At 42.9% G+C, this 6,840-nt stretch overlaps 1 protein-coding gene across 1 annotated transcript in view; it reads right to left on the bottom strand.

The window, feature by feature from the left end:
* The window catches only part of CLIP1 (CAP-Gly domain containing linker protein 1), a 102,718-nt gene extending 95,878 nt beyond the window's left edge, over positions 1 to 6,840 (bottom strand). The window contains exon 1 of the mRNA XM_015567260.1: positions 6,583 to 6,840. The gene's annotated coding sequence lies outside the window, so the exon portion shown is untranslated. The remainder of the gene's footprint in view (positions 1 to 6,582) is intronic.

The raw sequence follows: 6,840 nt of genomic DNA, 5'->3' as shown, positions 1-6,840 counted from the left end.
GTTTCTGAAACTGCTGTCTCAGAGGCCTGCAGCCGTAGGCGGAGAATGTTGGTTTCCTCCGTCACTGAGGCAAGCAAGCCTCATGTTAGTTTCAAGCTGCCTGGCTGCCGGCTGCCATCTTGGCTGACAGTTAATTTGCATATCTCGCTGATTAGCCAATGAAAAGGGTAGCGGTCGTACGCCAATTACCATGTTTCTCTTTTATTAGTGTAGATATATATATAAATATATCTAAGTGACCATCCGACTGTTCGCCCAGTAGCTATGACACGCAATGGCCACCAGAGGGCAGACGCTCCAACCAGTAAAGGAGGGAGCCCAATTCCTCGTGGAATCGGCCGTGGATTAGGTTGCTGCTGGGGCACTGTGGGCCCCAAATCTGCTTCACCCACACCCTGGACCCAGAGACCGGTTTCAGTCCAATCCCTGCAGACTGGCCGAGGGACCCCACTGGTGCACGAATCTGTGCATTGGGCTTCTAGTATAATATAAACACCACCCCAGAATCCTGTATTTACACCACTGACTGGTGCCACAGTCCTAAGATTTTTTTCAAGCCAAGAACCACTTATAAAATGCTTATCTCTAGAACTCAACTCACTTTTAAACAGTCAAAAATAGCTAGTACTTTGCTTGCACATTCTCAAACGGGAGAAACAGGAAGAGCAATCTACTTCTAAGCACTGACTACAGGTGAGGGAAAGGGATTCCAGCACGCAGATGGCTCAGCTGCACAGTCCCTCTGACTCTCTTGCTTCTCTTGAAAAGGTTTATGGTTCCACCTAAAAACAGGGAAGCTTTGTTGCTAAACATCAACACTAGGCGAACAGTGCTGCTTATTTCTGGGTAACCTACAGGTTTATTTTAAGAGACAAAAAAAAGCCAGGCCTGAAATAAGCAAAAATTGTGAACTAGATATAATATCCTAGCTTGTGATTTAACTCTGAGATCTGAGGTAAATAACAAATTTTAAAGGACTATAATTTATTTCAGGGAAGCAAATAACCTTAGAAGACCTATCCTCTTTGGTAGTTCCAAAAGAAGAAATATACTTTGTATATGTCTTGAGAATGTCAGCTTTACTCAAATTTAAGATTCCAGAAAGCAGGACTATTGTCCTCCTGTGCCCCCTGTCACCCCCCCCCCCAAAAAAATGTCCTACCCTCCAGGAAGTCAAAGTTTGGTACACATGTGTCTAGCATGTTAGATGTTAGAAAATACTAGCATCTGGGGAGATTTCAAGTGATCAGAACAATGCTAGAACATAGTAAACACCACAAATGTTAGCTATTATTGTTTCCAAGAATACAAGCACCCCACTTTCCTCTCAGATATAACCTCTCTCACTACACATTATTTGAACAGGAAAGCACATACAAATCTGTCTTGTGTTCTAAACAAATTTTCAGAGGTTGGGGATACGTTCAAGACCACAGCCTTCTCAAGACATAATACATATGCTTACTGCACTTATTCCTCTTAATAAGCAATCACTTCAAATATGCCTCATAAAGGTATGAATATTAATAATATCCAGAGAAGAAATAAATTCATTTGTATTAAAAAAAAAAAACACCAAAAACACAATGGTTTAGTTACCAGGACCCTGAAGGAAGGGGAGGAAAAAAATCCCATGACTCAAGGAATGAACCCCAAGTTTGGAGGTGAAGCTAGGGCCATCTAACACTTGATGCACGGCACACAGAGGTTCCCGTTCCAGCTGATCCAGGAGATGACCAGTGTCAGTTCAAAATGCCTCTGGGCCGAAACCGGTTTGGCTCAGTGGATAGAGCGTCGGCCTGCGGACTGAAAGGTCCCAGGTTCGATTCCGGTCAAGGGCATGTACCTGGGTTGCAGGCACATCCCCAGTAGGAGATGTGCAAGAGGCAGCTGATCGATGTTTCTCTCTCATCGATGTTTCTAACTTTCTATCTCTCTCCCTTCCTCTCTGTAAAAAATCAATAAAATATAAAAAAAAAATGCCTCTGGGATCAGCCCCCTCTGCTACTACTCACTACAGTTCACACACCATCAAAAACCCTGGTTGAAACCATTTTATTGTGGCTTAAAAAATCATTAAAATTTTTTCCTGCTTATGAAATTATACCCTTCCACAAAAGAGATCTTGCAAAGGGAATGGAAACTCAAAAGTTAAAGATTCAATTCTATTCTTCCTGTATAAGAATAAATGCTAAAAGCACAGAATTGTTTTTAACGAAAACTGATCTACAGCAGTTACATACTGTCCCCGTAACTAGATGTTACTATTAAATCAGCAATTTCATTTCTACAATCTCTGTGGACAGGATGGCTCATTTCTAAAGAACTGTGTTATAGACAACCCAGTTAGAGACGCATTTGAAAGGGAATACACCTACTGAATCCATAAAGGGCTCCTTGTCTCAAAGAAAGTAAATATTTTAAGACTATAGGTCTTACATGTTTAAGAAAATTGGAACATGTGACTGTTACGGTGGGTGGTGGGGATAGGGAACAGAGAGGACGATGCTCAAAAAATGGGATGTTGAGTCTCTTTAATACTGACATGCTATATGCAGAGAAAAAAAGAGGTAACAAAACAAAAAAATGGGGGGGAGGGCACATAATCTCCCAACTTAAACTCACAGAATCAAATTTGGAAGGAGGGTCCAATATCTATTTAAATATTGGAGTAGATAATTTATCAAGTGCTTGCACAATCCTTAAGAAAATTATATGTATTAATTTTCTAGGTTTCTAGGTATTTGTATAAACCAACACCTTTTCTTCCAACTCCAACTAAAACTTGTACAGAGAGCAAAGCAATATATATATATTAAAAGCAAAAGGGGGTAACTTCTCAATTGTGATGCATGTGAATTTAGTTTCTGGGTCATAAATAATTGATGCCACTGATAACCAAGGCTCATCATTTCAAATGTTTACTTGCCTGGTGCTATAGATGCGTTTGCACTGAACAAAAAATGTTATGTTTATTGCAGAAACGGGAAAACTGATAGCAAGTTTCATAGCAAATAGAGCCAATGGTTATTGGCAATAGCAATGCCACTGCCATAGCAAATGGTTAACCACATACTCATTCACCCAGTAAAAGACCTCTGCGCTACTGGTGAGTTTTCTATTTTTTTTAAAATATATATTTTATTGATTTTTTACAGAGAGGAAGGGAGAAGAATAGAGAGTTAGAAACATTGATGAGAGAGAAACATCGATCAGCTGCCTCCTGCACACCCCCTATTGGGGATGTGCCCGCAACCAAGGTACATGCCCTTGACCGGAATCGAACCTGGGACCCTTCAGTCTGCAGGCCGACGCTCTATCCACTGAGCCAAACCGGTCAGGGTGAGTTTTCTATTTTTAAACATCCTGCCAGGGGACGTTTTAAAACAGTGATTTTCATTATCCAATCGTTTTCAATAAACTATGGAGGGCCTAACATCAATGTCTTTGCTTTTTATCTACAGGAAGTCACAGAAAAGTCAACACAAATCTGGCAATATGGGACAAAGCGGTACCTCATGGTGTCTGGAGAACCGGGCCAGGCCTCAGCTCAGATCCTGCCAGAACATTTTGAGCAACCCTGGCTGTGAGGTCATGATGCTGACCTCACAAACAGGAATTCTGATGCTGGTCTAGGCTGCAACCTCAGCACTTTAAGGAAAAACCAGAAGGTCCTGCATCCCTGGATCTAGAACCCATGACTCAAGAAATGTACCTTCTCTCCCAACAAGTGACCCTCCCATCTCAGATCAGCAGCATTCCCCCCACTGCTGGCCTGGAAGGCAATGCAGGTAAGCAGAGAACAGCACATCCACCTGAGAACTCAGCTTGCTGCCAGGAATGTGATTTTATATCTTTCACGTTTGCAAGTTTTCATTTGGGTTCAGTTTCAAACACCTTTTATTAGCATTTTCTCCTTGAAAATTAAGCTATATTCAAGAGGTCTGAAAATTGAGTAGGAAGTAGTCAGAAAGTTAAGATATTATCCCTGCCTTGCCACTCTAATATGCCACAAATTTTAACCAGCCTCAGTGTTTACTAAGGGTAAGGATTATGATGTGTAAGCAAGAAGTTCATTTCAAAAATGCCAAAAGTGGTGTGTGTGTATGTGTGTGTGTGCACGCGCGCGCGCACGCGTGCACACGTGTTTTGAAAAATAAAAATAAAAATGCCAAAAGTGCAAACCTCACCATGGCTCTGCAATAGTCCATCTTTGCTGAGAAAAGGCAAAATCGCCACGTTATTATTGTTTTCCCCTCCTCCCTAGTTGTGGCATTTGCAAGCCAACATAAAATAATAATTAGTGAAATTTTATTAATATTTCTTAGTTAAAAATTCTGAAATCAGAAGGAAATATAATAGAGGATTAATAATAATTATTGCCAAGTGCTGGGATTACTGTTAGTTTTTATATCGTCCTTGTGTTTTCTTGGGTTTCTCAAATTTTATCTAATAAATAGGTATAATTTCATAAGCAGAAGAAAATGTAATGATTTTCGAGCCACAATAAAATAGCTTCTTCAACCAGGGAGTTAGGAAGCAGACTCTACTGGACTGCTTTCTTTCTTCTTCCACTCCCTGCACCACCCCCCCAAGATTTTTGTATTTTTTAATTGATTTTTAAAGAGAGAAGTGGGGAAAGAGACAAACATCGCAATGAAAGTGAAGCGTCCATAGGTTGCCTCCTGCACGCCTCTTATCAGGGGTCGACCCCGCAACCTGGGCATGTGCCCTGCCCTGGGCGCAGGAAGATGCCCAACCAACTGAGCCACACCGGCCAGGGCTCTACTGCGCTGCTTTCTGCCTAGGAACATAAATGCGGCACCAGGCCAGGATGAGGCGTGGGTACGCATGCGCAGTAGGTAAGCTGGGCACCAAGACTTCTTTCTTCCTCGAGTAACAGGCCACATTTCCCTGCTGCCCTTGCGGCTCAGTGGAGTCACGTGACTGAGTGCTAGCCAATGAAATGAGAGGAGCGTGTGAAATGTGTGCCACTGCTAGGCCCCTGCGCTGGCCTGATGCAGACGAGCTGGGCGATGTCAAAAGCGTGGACTGAAAACGGTGGGGTCACAATGTGGAAGAAGCCTGAACCCCTGAATCCCACCTCCCTTTTCCCTCATCAGGAAAAACATACCCCGGACTTTTCGGAAACTGAAAATAAACTTTCACCTGTAAGTCACTAAAATTAGTGGGGTTTGCCATAGCAGCTAGCTTATCTTACCTAATACGGTGGCAAAAAGATTTTAAAAAACACACAAAACTTTGCTCGGAGCTTTGCAATCACCTGGGCTAAGTAAATTGCTCAAAGAAACTTTTGGGATAAGCACCTGAGCTAGAAATGCTTCCTAGTAAAAAAAGCATAATTACACGAGTAATAAGTAAAAGTGCCACCGCCAATTCAACTGACACAAGGAGACTAGTGATGAGTGATCACTGTTCAAGTCAGGTGGTGGCACCGTTCCCTCTACTTTTGTCTGTTAACATCTTTCACACAAAAATGTTATTGTAAAAGGATTTTTGGTTTTTTTTGTTTGTTTGTTTGTTTGTTTTTTTATAATATATTTTATTGATTTTTTACAGAGAGGAAGGGAGAGAGATAGAGAGTCAGAAACATCGATGAGAGAGAAACATCGACCAGCTGCCTCCTGCACATCTCCGTAGGAGATGTACCCGCAACCCAGGTACATGCCCTTGACCGGAATCGAACCCGGGACCTTTCAGTCCGCAGGCCGACGCTCTATCCACTGAGCCAAACCGGTTTCGGCAGATTTTTGTAAAATCCAAACCACGCTACCTTTTCAACCCTCATCACCTAAAAAACGCTTAAGCAATTTACAGAAATAAGAGGTTCCTCAAAACAAGCAGTTCCCCAAAACAAGCATCATGTAAACTGTGGTCACATAGAAACAAACAGTAGTCTCCATAATTCTTAAGGGTTTGTTTGTTTTTAATTGGTTTTTTACTCTGACCATTTAAAAATATGTGTGGCTTAAAAAACACACAAATGTATGAGAGAGAAAAGTTAGACTAGGAAATGAACACCAGGATTCTGTACCGGCTGGATGACCTCCAACAAGTACACAGCCCCTTCCGGGACCTCTATAGCCTCATCTACAGCCTGAGGACACTGATGAGATAAGAGCCATTTCTAACGCCATCCTTTTGTGGTTCCAGTTTTGGATTTCAAATCAAAACTCAAGTGAAGGGCAAGGATTCAAGTGAAGGGAGGCGATAGATGCGGCAGCAGGTAAGCGGAAGCCTCTGCCATCCGTGCAGAACGAACGGAATCTGATAAGATCAGCCTCCACATCACCTGGCACCCTCCACTGCAGGATCCGAGGCAAATCACACTCCACACTCCACCTCAGTCCCCTCGGAGTCCGCTTCGTCCCCTCAGCAAAACAAACTGACTCCTTTATCTACTGCATCCGGAAATTCTGCTGGGAGGCAAGGGAGAGTCGAAGAATTGGCAATGAACTTAATCTGCCAGGAAGGAGTTCCACGCTGGGCCTCCAGGAACAGGGCTGTTGGGGCAGTGGAGGGACCCCGAGGAAAGCCAGCAGCAGGCAGGCTGAGACTTACCTGTGAACAACGGCACTGAGACGTCTGAGCCCCCTTCTAATTCTAACATGCTATATGTCCATGAACTGGATGGCCGGAGGGGAAGGGAAAGAAGTTCTGAGAGTAACGGAAGTCTAGTTTGAGAGAAAGAGGTTTCCGAAGCTGATTTTCAAGCCAAGCGAGAGAGAAATTCAAAGGCTGTGTTCTGCTATCATGTTCCTGAGTTTGGGAGGTTCATTCACAGCCTGCTCCTGTCCCCTGAAGTCATGGTTATGTAAG

Source organism: Myotis davidii, unplaced genomic scaffold, assembly GCF_000327345.1.
Source record: "Myotis davidii unplaced genomic scaffold, ASM32734v1 scaffold223, whole genome shotgun sequence".
Taxonomy (NCBI): domain Eukaryota; kingdom Metazoa; phylum Chordata; class Mammalia; order Chiroptera; family Vespertilionidae; genus Myotis; species Myotis davidii.
This window is presented reverse-complemented; position numbering and strand designations above follow the sequence as displayed.